The sequence below is a fragment of the Melozone crissalis genome, unplaced genomic scaffold (assembly GCF_028551555.1).
Source record: "Melozone crissalis strain CALT ecotype California unplaced genomic scaffold, PUWL_Pcris_2 ptg000063l_1, whole genome shotgun sequence".
Classification (NCBI taxonomy): domain Eukaryota; kingdom Metazoa; phylum Chordata; class Aves; order Passeriformes; family Passerellidae; genus Melozone; species Melozone crissalis.
This window is the reverse complement of record NW_026535841.1, coordinates 14,615,515-14,629,218: the sequence shown is the minus strand read 5'-3', so window position 1 is coordinate 14,629,218 and position 13,704 is coordinate 14,615,515. Positions and strand designations below refer to the sequence as shown.

Here is a 13,704-nt window from a genome sequence, read left to right as displayed (position 1 = left end):
CTGCAGAGCCCCTCAGAGCCCGCCCTGGGACATGAGCAGCCGTGAATAAAACATGGATGAACAAACAGAGCACAAAAACTCCTTCTGTGAGGTCAAATGGCAGAGATGGAATAGAAACTGCATCTCTGCAGTCCTCACCTGGACTTCCACCCATTCCACAAGCGTGGGCTTGTTAGTAAGTTTTTCTGGGCTATGTGAGAGGAGATGTTTCTGGCCTGGCTTTCCTATTTATGCTAAATGTAGCTGTTTTCATTGTTTGGTTGATTATTCTCCAAGTCACAGTAGTGAGACTTCATTTCTCACCCCAGATAGCACTCTCAGCTAACATTGCCCAGCACTCTGTGGCCATGGAGAGCTTTGTAAACAGTTAATTCCTTCACTCCCACAATGAGGATAATGCTGGCTGTGCTATAGAAATAGGTGTTTCTATGAAAAATGCACACAGGGACACTCAGTTGTGTCATGAGTACTGAGCCCTCACTCTGATGTGCTTTACAAAGTGTTGCAGGAGGTTTTTTTGCAAAATGCTGAAGTGCTGTTAGATAATGGGAGTAGTTCAAATATAAAATGTTCATCAGCAGCACCATTGTTGTTTTTATTTTACCTGACTGTGCAAAGAAAGACACAGAAATGAAACTATTGATCCATAGTGATTGCACTGTCCTTAACCAGGCTTTTGTTTAGCTGTCTGAGGAAAACAGAATGCCTTTTCTTCCATTTTCTTAATACCTTTTTTCCTTGAATCTTCTTGATTTAATGCAGTGTGATCAATTTTCAGGCAGTGGTTTGTCTTGCACGTCAGGATGCTTCACAACTAATGCTATAAATACAGGTGGGAACAATATCTTTAGCATTTCTCACATCTAAGAAGGAAGTTTGAATAATATTTACTTTGTGCACTGCACACTTATTTACCTGCATGCCAGCACCATGAATTACTGAACTTTGTGCCCAGATGTGGTCAGGAGGGTGCTGAGCACTCAGGGGCTGGGAGGGGAGGGTGCCACAGGGCTGAGCTCTGCTGCCTCTGGTGCTGTGCAAAGCACATCTCCCACTGCAACAGGGCCTTTTGCCTTTGTGATCAATATTGAATCTGAGCAACAAAGATGAAATACTTGTGTCCTTTTTTACCCAGAAAAACTCCATTTCTTGTGGATGGCATGCAAGGACTACAGACAGGAAAAGTTGTGATCCCTTATCTCACCATAAGGTGCAAAAATCACTGGAATTTTCCTACTGAAAAGAGCATGAAAAAGAGATTAAAAGAGCAACACTTCCAGCTATGGAAAACATTCTCGAAAGTCATTTGTGTGAGCAGTTTGAAATGTTACTGCAGTTGTTAATTATCATCTCAGCCCTCAGTGGTCCCCAGAGTTTTTAGTCAGATCCTGTCTAGTTCAAATCCTTTTCTGCACTGATGTCACCAGGCCAGTCTTCCCCATCCTGCATTTAATTGTTTCTATCCAGCTTTGTACTTCGCCCTTACCTTTCTTCAATCTCATCTATTTATTTCAGATAGTTTTCCACACTACAAAGATCATTTTGAATTCTAAGCTTGTTCTCCAGAGAACTTTTAACCCCTCCCAGCTTGGCATCATCTGCAAATTTAATGAAATTAATTAAATGAAAATTAAATGAAAGGCTCGCATTGACTTCAAGGGGCACTGGAGTGAACCCAGCCTGTCTTACATCTTTCACAAGTGGTTCAAGTGAAATACACTTATTGCTTCACAGGCCATTTCTGTAAGGGAGGAAGACGGATGCATGTTGAATAATTCAGGCTCCTCGTTGCTGACTGAGAGAGATTTAACTAATTTGTCAAAATAATGACCCCTGTTCACGGCAGGGAGCAAGTGCCTTTGGATGATGGCTGTCCCCAGAGAGGGGCTGGAGCAGCCTGGCTCAGCCCAGCCCTCGGGATCAGGGCAGGGCACAGGTGTGCAGGGCTGGGGCTGTGCCAGGGGAGAGCGGAGCTGCTGCCAGGGCAGCCAGGCTGCGCACGGGGCGGCACTGAGCCCCAGCCTGGTGAGGACCCTGTGGCACAGCTCGGTGCCCAGAGCCCTCCCTGCTCTCAGGGCACCCCACACATGGCAGAGACGCAGGGGAGCTGCTGTGGTGGCTCAGGGGAGCACAGGAATGCCCTCCCTGCTCGGTGTTCCCTCCTTTCTTGGTGTCCCCTCCCTGCCCGGTGTCCCCTCCCTGCCCGGTGTCCCCTCCCTGCTCACTGTGGTTCAGGGTCTCTCTCCCACTCCCAACTCTGGAGCCCCTGTCACAGCCAGGGAGGGTTGGGAGCATCCTCTGGCTCTGCAGCCTGTCCCGGTGGCAGCTTTCATCTGGCACTTGTGTATTGTGGCTGCTGTTGGAGCACAGCCCTGCTTATTTATGCTTCTCTGCAAGTGATTCTTGGCTTGAAAAGGCGTAGGACTCTTTCAGAAATTTTTCATGCTTTGCTGTTGCGTTATTTTCCCCCTGTCACTTCAAAGTGTTGGCCAACTTTCCAGAGCCTGCCGTGTGTGCATGAGTATATGTATATTGCAACAGACTTTTCCTTTTTTCCCTAAGTTGTGATGTTGGATATCTGAACACTTGCCAGAGGAGTAGAACCAGACTTTTCCTGGGCAAACTCTGTGGCAGAAAGAGGACAGGATCCTTAACTCTCTGAAGTCCTCCTGTTACCAAGATGGAAATCTCTTTGTCCTTGCAGCTCTGAAGTGTGCCATTGCTGAGAGATTTCATCTCATTTAGGCTGTGCTGAAGTGGCTGAAGGGCAGTGCCCTTGCTGGGGTGGTGTCTGAGTCCCACCGGGGATGCCAGCAGTGTTTGGGCATTGTTCTGTTCATACCAGCAGTGTTTGGGCATTGTTCTGTCCCACAAGTGATGCCAACAGTGTTTGGGCATTGTTCTGTTCATGCCAGCAGTGTTTGGCCATTGTTCTGTCCCACAGGGGATGCCAACAGTGTTTGGGCATTGTTCTGTTCATACTAGCAGTGTTTGGCCATTGTTCTGTCCCACAGGGGATGCCAGCAGTGTTTGGCCATTGTTCTGTTCATGCCAGCAGTGTTTGGGCATTGTTCTGTCCCACAGGGGATGCCAGCAGTGTTTGGGCATTGTTCTGTTCATGCCAGCAGTGTTTGGGCATTGTTCTGTCCCACAGGTGATGCCAGCAGTGTTTGGGCATTGTTCTGTTCATACCAGCAGTGTTTGGCCATTGTTCTGTCCCACAGGTGTTGCCAGCAGTGTTTGGGCACTGTTCTCTCCGTGCCAGCTCAGAGAGCCCAGCTCAGGCTGGTGCCTGCAGCTCTGGGCACTGCAGTTCAGACTCCTCCTCTCCTTTCATCCTGGCATTCTCTTCTCTCTGCAGGGGCTTTTCAGTCCCTCTCCTGTGCAGCTCTCATCTGCTTTAAGCCTGTGGAGGTCTGCTCTCGTGCCTGCCTTGGGCCACATCAGTCCCCAGTCTGTCCCTAATTAAAACTGATGAATGACCCAGTAGTGTTTGGACAGAAGTTAAAATCTCAGGACGTTCCTGTTTGGGGCTGTGTGGGGTAGGATCAAAGCTTTCCAGAGCCAGAGGGATGTCACCCCTGCTGGCTGGGATCTGGCTCTCCTAAAGGCTGGATGGATCCTGGAGCATCCACTCCAGTTACTGGTGCAGGGCTGGGGCCGTGCCCTGCCCGTGCTGTGTCCTGCCATGGCACAGAGGTGCCCAGCCTGGTGACACTGTCCATGCTGTGGTGTCTGCAGGGAGATGTGGAACTGAACTATGCGGGCACAGCTCCCAGCTCAGAGCTCCCGGTGCTCAGCTGGCTCTGTGCGCTGTAAATCCCCCAGATCTCTCAGCCTGGGCACCCCTGTGCCCACAGCCACCCAGGTGCCCGTCCCAGGCTCTGTGCACCAATTCCCTTCCTGTCCTCGCTGGTGTGTTGGGAGGGCTCGGCAGGGCCACATCTGCAGCTGCTCCTGTGCCAGCTGTGCCCGCCCTGGCGTGCAGCCCTGCAGGGCCGGGCCAGGCTGTGCCATCCCTCTGCAAAGGGTGCAGTGCTGTTCTGAGCCTTGCCTGACCACCTGTTGCTGCAGCACAGGCTGCATAATCAGAACTGACAATCCCTGTCTAGAGATCTCTTGGAAGCTGGAAAAATGAGAATGTTGTCAAAAAAATACCAACACTTCCAGTCTGCAATGCAGTGATGGAGATGAGAGATGAGTGAATGCAAGGAGGCAGGGAATATATCAGCCCAGTGCTTTTTTCTGACTAATTTAGGAGTCCAGAATGGTCTGGAAGAATTTACATTTCTCTTACAGCCTTAAAGAAAAAGCATTTTAAGGCAGTTTCTGTATTTATTTTTCTTTACAAAGAAATACAACAGCTGTTGGTTTGTCGGACCAAAGTTTAATAGCAGTCATGCATAAAACTACACTAAGGGTGGTAATTTCTTTTTTCATCAGTTGATGCAAAAGAATTTTTATATTTTATTTGGAAGCAATTTTCTGTAAAGTTATGAAAACCCTTTAAAGGAGGATCTTATTTTTTTCTAACAGAGCAAACATAAATTTCACTGGGGATGAGCACAGGGTGTTGGAGGAGCTGCAGTCCATGGGGAGGAGCAGAGGAGCTTCAATCCACACTGCCCAGCACCTGGTGCTGGCCTCAGCCCCTGGAAAGCAGCACCTGTGTCAGGGTGTTTGTGCTCCCAGGTGGGGCACAGAGCCCTGCCCGGGCACAGCTGTCACACCTGGGGACAGCAGTGGGCAGGAATGGCTCAGGAAAGGGAAAAACAGGAGCTCTGCACCAAGAGAGGCTCGTTAATATAATTGTGTGATGTGTGATGGCAGTGCCAGCAGGGCAGGCACTCGGAGCAGGGCATGGGGTGTGTGCAGGTGTGCCAGGGATGCAGGGAGCCCCAGCAGGGCATGGGGTGTGTGTGCAGGTGTGCCAGGCATGCAGGGAGCCCCAGCAGGGCATGGGGTGTGTGTGCAGGTGTGCCAGGGATGCAGGGAGCCCCAGCAGGGCATGGGGTGTGTGTGCAGGTGTGCCAGGGATGCAGGGAGCCCCAGCAGGGCATGGGGTGTGTGTGCAGGTGTGCCAGGCATGCAGGGAGCCCCAGCAGGGCATGGGGTGTGTGTGCAGGTGTGCCAGGGATGCAGGGAGCCCCAGCCCCACACCTGCCCCTGGTCAGGCAGTGAGAGAACAGGTCCCTCACTGCTGGAGCCTTTACAGGAGACACTTGGCTTTGCTCACACTGGTCCTGCAGGCTGGGGACAGGGGGCAGGGGTCTCACACACGGGGTGACAGCCCCTGGAGCTGGCTGTTCCAGGCTCTGTGTATTATTTACCTTCCTGTCCTCACTGGTGCCTCTGACCAGCTGCATCTGACCAGCGTGGGACCTGACTGTCCCCTTTGCAGCCTGGCTTTGGTGTTCAGCCCATTGGGCTTGTCACGCTGCTCACCAGCTCTGCTCCCTTGGCCATCAGGTATTTGTTGCCCAGAGAGCAGGGACAGCCTCCCTTTCACGAGTGAGAGGCAGAGTTGTCGTTGTCATTCCTGCTCTTTTAGCTTTGCTGCTGGGGGCAGAAATGCCATTCTCAGCTCAGAGATGGGAAGCTCGGGGTGCTGGCTGTGCTGGGATGGCTGCAGTGGGTGATGCAGAGAGAGAGGGAGATGGAACTTCATTAACGGGAGCAGGAAAGTGTTGTCATGTTGATTACAAACAACTGCGGCTCCTGCAGTGCAAAGCAGGAGGTGGGCTGAGCCCGGCGGGCTGTGGCAGCTCCTCAGGCAGTGCCAGCCTGGCTCAGGCTGCGCTGCCATCCCGTCCCTGACTGCCAGGAGCAGCCGCTGGGCTGTCCCAGTGTCACTGAGCGTCCCGGGCAGCAGGTGGGCAGGGAGGCTCCTCATCCAGCTGGAAACAGGAACTGGAGCAGCCGGCAGCAAAGCAGGGGGATGCTGTGGCAGCAGGGAGCGGGGAGCAGCAGGAGGGAAGGATTGGATTGTCTGTGTGTGCCCTGGGCAGAGCTGCACCCCCAGAGCTGCCCCTGCCCCCAAAACTGCCCAGAAATGTCATCAGCACAAAGGTGCAGCTGGGCAGCTCCAGCACCTGAGCTCTCCTTGTTCCTTACACATCGGGCTTTGCAGAATCCCTGTAAAACAAGGCAGAGCAGCCTGACTGTACAGATGCATCAAAGGAGATTAAAGGCTGGATTCTGGAGAGGTTTAACACCAAACTCCCCTGGAGTTCAGTGGGAGTTTAACACTTTAGCATCCTTCAGAGCATTGATCTCAATAAATTACACAGCCAGCTAGCAGGTGTGTGAGGGAGCAGGGAATTAAAGCCAGGCTGGTGCAAAGTGCTGCTGTGCCTTCCTGTCCCCTCCTGCACGTGGGAATAGCACATTCACTGCGCCAGAGGTACCACGGCTTCCATGAGATTGCATTTTAATTGAGCAGGTTTCATCGTGATGATTTTGTTTTGATTTGTGGCCCCAGTTGATTAAGGCTTATTGGGGGAAATTTGGCAGGGTTTATTCAGTCAGAATTTGTACTCCTGTAAAGCAGCTTCGCGAAATGTTGCTAATTTCCTTGGAATTTCATCTCTGACAGAAGAAAACAAGAAGAAAAGGATGCTACCAGGTTCTTGTTGTGTCAAGGAAACAACTTGTTTTGACATTTCCAAAATGAAATGTTTTGATTTTTTTCATTTTAAAATAACTTTTTCCTTGATGTTGTGGTATTTTTACATAATTTTAATCATTTGAAATTGAAATGAAAGTGAATTTCGTGACCCAAAAATGTAAGCAAATGTAGGTGTCTTGCAGGCCCTGGTGAAATGCGCATTCATCAGCTGGAGTGGCAGTGCCACGGGAGAGGGGACACAGCGCCAGGGACACACCGGGGGGGGACAGGGCAGGAATAAATCACAGCTGAGCACGGAGTGTGCAGAGACTCCAAAACGTGCTCACAAGGGCTGGGCAGAAGCTGCTCTGCTCTCATGCCACCCCAGAAAATTGTAAAACCTGTGCAAATCCACTGCGCAGAGAAACTTGTGGTGGTGTTCGCAGGGGTCTCAGGATGAGGGAAGAGACAAGGATCTGATTCCATGTTTCACAAGGCTGATTTATTATTTTATGATATATATTATATTAAAACTATGCTAAAAGAATAGAAGAAAGGATTTCATCAGAAGGCTGGCTAGGAATAGAAAAAGAATGATAACAAAGGCTTGTGACTGACCGAGACAGTCCAGACAGCTGGGCTGTGATTGGCCATTAATTACAAACAACCACACAGACCAATCCCAGATGCACCTGTTGCATTCCACAGCAGCAGATAACCATTGTTTGCATTTTGTTCCTGAGGCCTCTCAGCTTCTCAGGAGGAAAAATCCTAAGGAAATGATTTTTCAGAAAATACCACAGCTACAGAAACTGACTGTTCTTAGTAGTGGAAACAGGGGCAAAAGAAACAAGGAAGGGAAAAACCCACTGAAGCTTTATGTGCCAAGTCTGGATTTTAGAAAGCACAAGGTGATTCCTGAGGGGAGGCTGTTAATGAGGGGATTTTCAGGTGGTAACACCGACCCAGCAGACTTGTGTCACACCACAAAGGAGCTGATACACGTGCAGCTCCAGCTGGATGTTTGCCCAGGATTGTGAGTCCCTAAAATGTCCCATGGCGTGCTTCACTCGGGTATGTTCACTGAGGATAATGCATTGATGTTTGTCACAGAGCTGCGCAGCAAACCAAAATAGTTCTTAGAAATTAATTGGTATCAGAGTTCCCTTAATCAATGTGCTCTCTGAGATGCTTCAGGTGGATTAGTGCAGTAAAAACCATTTTTCATGTGCACAGGTCTCTGCTGCTGTCTGTTTATAGCAGGGCTGGGTGGGCTTGCATCGTGTCACTGTGCAAAGGCTGGCAGCAGGCAAGGCCCTTAGGAACTGAGGGAGGTGTTGGGGTGGAAAATGCTGGAGTTCCTGATCCCTTGGGCTGGGCTCAGCACCCCCAGAGCTCCTGCTGTAGGCTGGGCTCAGCACCCCCAGAGCTCCTGCTGTAGGCTGGGCTCAGCATCCCTGCCCTGCCGCTGTGGGCTGGGCTCAGCATCCCTGGAGCTCCTGCTTTAGGCTGGGCTCAGCATCCCCGGAGCTCCTGCTGTAGGCTGGGCTCAGCATCCCCGGAGCTCCTGCTGTAGGCTGGGCTCAGCATCCCTGCCCTGCCGCTGTGGGCTGGGCTCAGCATCCCTGGAGCTCCTGCTTTAGGCTGGGCTCAGCATCCCCGGAGCTCCTGCTGTAGGCTGGGCTCAGCATCCCCGGAGCTCCTGCTGTAGGCTGGGCTCAGCATCCCTGGAGCTCCTGCTGTAGGCTGGGCTCAGCATCCCTGGAGCTCCTGCTTTAGGCTGGGCTCAGCATCCCCGGAGCTCCTGATCCCTTGGGCTGGGCTCAGCATCCCCGGAGCTCCTGCTGTAGGCTGGGCTCAGCATCCCTGGAGCTCCTGCTGTAGGCTGGGCTCAGCATCCCCGGAGCTCCTGCTGTAGGCTGGGCTCAGCATCCCCGAAGCTCCTGCTGTAGGCTGGGCTCAGCATCCCTGCCCTGCCGCTGTGGGCTGGGCTCAGCCGTGCCCGGGTTAAGCGCGGCTCAGTAAAGGTGACTCTGCCCCCCCGAGTCATTCATTAGTGACTTATGGAGCTAATAATGGCCTCATCCTTTTGTACCTTGGTACACAGCTTGCGTTCTGGAGTCTTTTATAGCTCAAATGAGCTGCTTTTGCTTATTTATTTCCCCGCTCATTCATTTTTAATGGTTAGCAGAGCCTCCCCCATCCTTCTCCTGGCAGCAGTGATTTAGGCAGGGCTCATTATCATAACTTACCTTACTAAATATCCCCATTTGTGCTGCTAGACCCAGGAAAATGTGTGCAGTGCTAAATCACAAGAGGTCCCATGAGCTTGCCAGGGTGGCAGGGCTGTGTTTGAAGTGTGTATTATACACAGAGAGCCCTCAGAGGGGGAAGGATCATTTACAGGGACAGGGATGGGACAGAGTCATTCCCAAATACTGATTTCTGTGGGGAATACCAGAGGCTTACCTTCCCAAGTGGCCACCCTCGAGATGCACTGACCCAAACTGCTCAAGATATATTTTATTTTCAAAGATACATTTTATTTTCACAGACTTATTAGCTGCGACTTCCTAAGAGTTCCAACAGAATTACTGTAGCAGGAAAGCAGTTTCCTGTGAGGGCTTTACTGTTATCCCATGGGAATTTAATAATGATAACGAGGTGGGGAAAGACTGTTCCTGTTATTTCTGAGAGCTGGCAGTGAGGTTCTGGGTGCCTCCCCTGGGGGTTGGGATGTACATTCCCTTTCCCTCCCTCCCTTTAAGGCTTTGCATTCTGTTCAGCCAAAAGCTGCCACTGGGTTTATGGGAGCAAAGGAATCTCAGCCCAAATTCAGCTGTCTCACAGAGAGCCTGCACACAGGGGAGAGGGAAAAGCAGTGAAATGCTGTTAGGAGAGGGATGGGAGCGGTGCTCACTGGAGAGGCAGGGACTGTGTGGGGTTTGTGAGGGGCCTTTTGCTGCTCCCCACATTTCCCCAGGCTGGGGAAGCCCTGCTGCAGGGCCTCCAGGAGTTTGGTGTTTGATTCCACAGATAATGGCAACCAAAAGAGGGGAAAATAATAAAAACCAATTGCTCCGTTTGTGATCACACCCCAGGAGCATTCAGAAGGGGGAGTTTCAGAGGACAGAGATGAGCCCCTCTCAAACAACACAGTCAGGCTTTTCAGGTGAATGTAAAACTGCCTTGGAGCAGCAGTGCCCCTGGTTGTGTTAGTGTGTGCAGGAGGGGCACAGCAGCATCCCTGCATCCCCTGCTGCCAGTCACTGCCACAGAACGTGCAGAGTCAGTGTTCCAGGTGTGCTCAGCCCTGCACTGAGCCCAGTGCCAGCAGGGCGTGTTTGCTCTGGGCACGGGCACGTGGGAATGTCCTTGCTGGCTCTGTGCTGTGGGCACATGGGAATGCCATTTCTGGCTCTGAGCTGGCACTGTGGGCACATGGGAATGCCATTTCTGGCTCTGAGCTGTGCTGGCACTGTGGGCACATGGGAATGCCATTTCTGGCTCTGAGCTGGCACTGTGGGCACATGGGAATGCCATTTCTGGCTCTGTGCTGTGCTGGCACTGTGGCACAGACAGACCTCTGCCCCAGAGCCAGCACTCCCTGCTCAGGTCTGTGTTCACTGCCTCAGCTCTGCACTGGTGGAAGGAAAAGCAGGGCACCTGCAGTAGCCCAGAGAAGCCCAAAGCTCTTTTGTAACCTGCCAGGTTCGTGCCCCAAAAAGCCATTCAGAGCTGAGTCCCTCAAGAGATGAAAGCCCCCAGTACTGAGAGAATTTCTGGAGCATCTAGTGAACACTAAGCACAGTCTCCCCTAATTAATGGAGCCAGCTCAGTGCAGGTGTGTGAAAAGCTCCAGTGACACAAAGCCTGGAAAGCTTCAGCAAGGGAGCACAGCAGCAGAAGGGTTTAATGGCATTATAATGTCCTTGGATTGCAGTGGCCACAACACAGAGATGTATTCCAGCAGTCCATTAGCAGGAAAAGAAAATGGCTCTTTCTCTCTTGAGCCCTTGTCACCTTTGCTGGAAGCTGGAGTTGGCATCTCTGGGACAGCAGAGCCCAAAGGCAGGAGGAGGGGAAATGAGAGATGGGGGAGTCCCTGGATTTTGGGAAGGAAGCAGATTGGCTTTCCCCACAAATCAGCCACCTCTCCCCAGGCCCTGTGTGGCTCTGCTGCATTTCCAAGGTGCTCAGTGGCTTTCTGGAGTGGCTGTGTGTGCCCAGGCTGGTGCTGGCCACCCCTGATGTGCCCCAGGAGCTGAGCTGGGCCAGGGCAGAGCCCTCTTGCCCCGTTCACAGCTCTGAGAACCCAATCTCAGGAGATATTTCAGTTTTGTGCCCCCCCTGTGTGTTCCCTCTTGCTGAACAGCTCAGATGTGGCTGCAGGAGCAGGGCCTGGCTGATCTGCTGCCCATTGAGGAACTGATTCTGCACGTGCTGATTTATGGACATGTTCTGGACATTGCCCCGTTTTGCTGTTGCTCTGTTGGGCCTGCATGCCAGCTGCAGCAGAGCAGTGCAGTCATTGGTGCAGGCAGGGAGGGCTGCCTGGGAGCTCAGTGAGCTCATGGTGCTGCTGGCTTCACCCACAGCCAGGGAAACAGGAATCCCAAGCACAGGCACTTCTTCCTGACCATCAGTTTGTTCTGTAAACCATAATCTTGAAGGCACAAGGTCATGGTATTTATTTAATCATTCATTCATCAAGACAGTAGTCTTTTAGGGATGGATTCTTTTTATAGCTCTCTTTGTGCAGTGAACCCTGATAAAGTTGGAATCCAGGTCTGTTTGCCTGCCAAATTTTCTTTCTCTTGTTATTGCTCAAGCATTAATGAATTTAGAATCTGAGAGCCTGATTGCCATCTCTGCCCAGCCCAGTTCAGCATTTCTCTCTGTGGCCTGGGAGAGTCTGTGCTGAGTTCCAGCCCCCGAGGCTGAGCTGCCCTTCACAAGCTCATGGACCAGTAAAACCAGCAGCAAAATCCCACCAAAAATCGCTGTTCAGGCAGTGACTCCTGAGCCAGGTGCCCTGGTGAAGGGCAGAGCAGGGGACACCAGGGACAAGCAGGGGCCTCAGGGGACAAGCAGGGGACTCAGGGGACATGCAGGACCCAGCAGCTGCCGTGGCAGTGCAGAAGCTCAGCTTGAGAACAGGCTCACCTGAGACACAAAGCCCATAAATCTGCTGTAAACAAACTCCTTACCCTCCTGCTGAAGCCAAGAGCAGCTCAAGAGTTTGACCTTAGAGCAGAGGTGGCTTGAAGGGAGACACTGCAAGAGCCACGATAACCTTTCCTTGGTGTGTCACTGGGCTCACACAAGCCACGATGGAAGTGCATTTGCCATGGGTCTGTCTGTGAGGGGGTTGTTGTTATTTAAAGATAATAATGTTAGGAATGCCAATTATCCTACAGAAGCTGGTGATATTTAAATATGATTTAAATTCATTCAGCATTTAAACAGAGAAGTAGAAAATGGCATTAAATTCAGACAAGGACGAGACTATACATTGCAGAGTGAGAAGTATGAAATACATTGATGGAATGGAATAGAAGGTCTGGCTGGTAATGGATTGTGGAAAGAGCTCAGGGTTCTAATAGATCATTCCTTCAGATCATCAGCACGGTAAAGTGGTAGTTAATAAATTATTTGACGTGTACATTCACTCATATATTTTAACTAAGTGTAATGAACAGGTCCTGTCAGCTCACCTAGATCCTCGCAGTTCCTGCTAAATTGCTTGAGTGAGATTTACTAACTCTCTGCAATATTGATGTCCAGAGCTGCAGGTGATAAATGGAGGGACACCAGGGCTGGCTCCTGCTGCAGGGCTCTGCCAGGCTGGCAGCAGGGCTGGCGCTGGGCCCTGGCCACCCCTGAGCCCTTCCTGGGAGGGCTTTGCTTGTGAGCACCCCACTCACTGCCTGGTACCTGTGCAGGACTGCTGAGGAGCTCTGTCCCGTTCTGGGCTGGATTGGAGAGCTCTGTCCCATTCTGGGGTGCATTAGAGAGCTCTGTCCCATTCTGGGGTGCATTAGAGAGCTCTGTCCCGTTCTGGGCTGGATTGGAGAGCTCTGTCCCGTTCTGGGCTGCATTAGAGAGCTCTGTCCCATTCTGGGGTGCATTAGAGAGCTCTGTCCCGTTCTGGGGAGCATTAGAGAGTTCTGTCCCATTCTGGGGTGCATTAGAGAGCTCTGTCCCGTTCTGGGCTGGATTGGAGAGCTCTGTCCCGTTCTGGACTGGATTGGAGAGCTCTGTCCCGTTCTGGGGTGCATTAGAGAGCTCTGTCCCGTTCTGGGGTGCATTAGAGAGTTCTGTCCCGTTCTGGGCTGGATTGGAGAGCTCTGTCCCGTTCTGGGCTGGATTGGAGAGCTCTGTCCCGTTCTGGGCTGGATTGGAGAGCTCTGTCCCGTTCTGGGCTGGATTGGAGAGCTCTGTCCCGTTCTGGGGTGCATTAGCGAGCTCTGTCCCGTTCTGGGCTGGATTGGAGAGCTCTGTCCCGTTCTGGGGTGCATTAGAGAGCTCTGTCCCGTTCTGGGGTGCATTAGAGAGTTCTGTCCCGTTCTGGGCTGGATTGGAGAGCTCTGTCCCGTTCTGGGCTGGATTGGAGAGCTCTGTCCCGTTCTGGGGTGCATTAGAGAGCTCTGTCCCGTTCTGGGCTGGATTGGAGAGCTCTGTCCCATTCTGGGGTGCATTAGGGAGCTCTGTCCCGTTCTGGGCTGGATTGGAGAGCTCTGTCCTGTTCTGGGCTGCATTAGAGAGCTCTGTCCCGTTCTGGGCTGGATTGGAGAGCTCTGTCCCGTTCTGGGGTGCATTAGGGAGCTCTGTCCCGTTCTGGGCTGGATTGGAGAGCTCTGTCCTGTTCTGGGCTGCATTAGAGAGCTCTGTCCCGTTCTGGGGTGCATTAGGGAGCTCTGTCCCATTCTGGGGAGCATTAGAGAGTTCTGTCCCATTCTGGGGTGCATTAGAGAGCTCTGTCCCGTTCTGGGGTGCATTAGGGAGCTCTGTCCCGTTCTGGGCTGGATTGGAGAGCTCTGTCCCGTTCTGGGGTGCATTAGGGAGCTCTGTCCTTCTGGGGTGCATTAGAGAGC

At 51.9% G+C, this 13,704-nt stretch overlaps 1 protein-coding gene across 3 annotated transcripts in view; it reads left to right on the top strand.

Moving 5' to 3' along the window:
- Window positions 1-13,704, top strand: part of TMEM132D (transmembrane protein 132D) — a 196,621-nt gene that overhangs the window by 174,215 nt on the left and 8,702 nt on the right. The gene's annotated exons all lie outside the window — the stretch shown is intronic.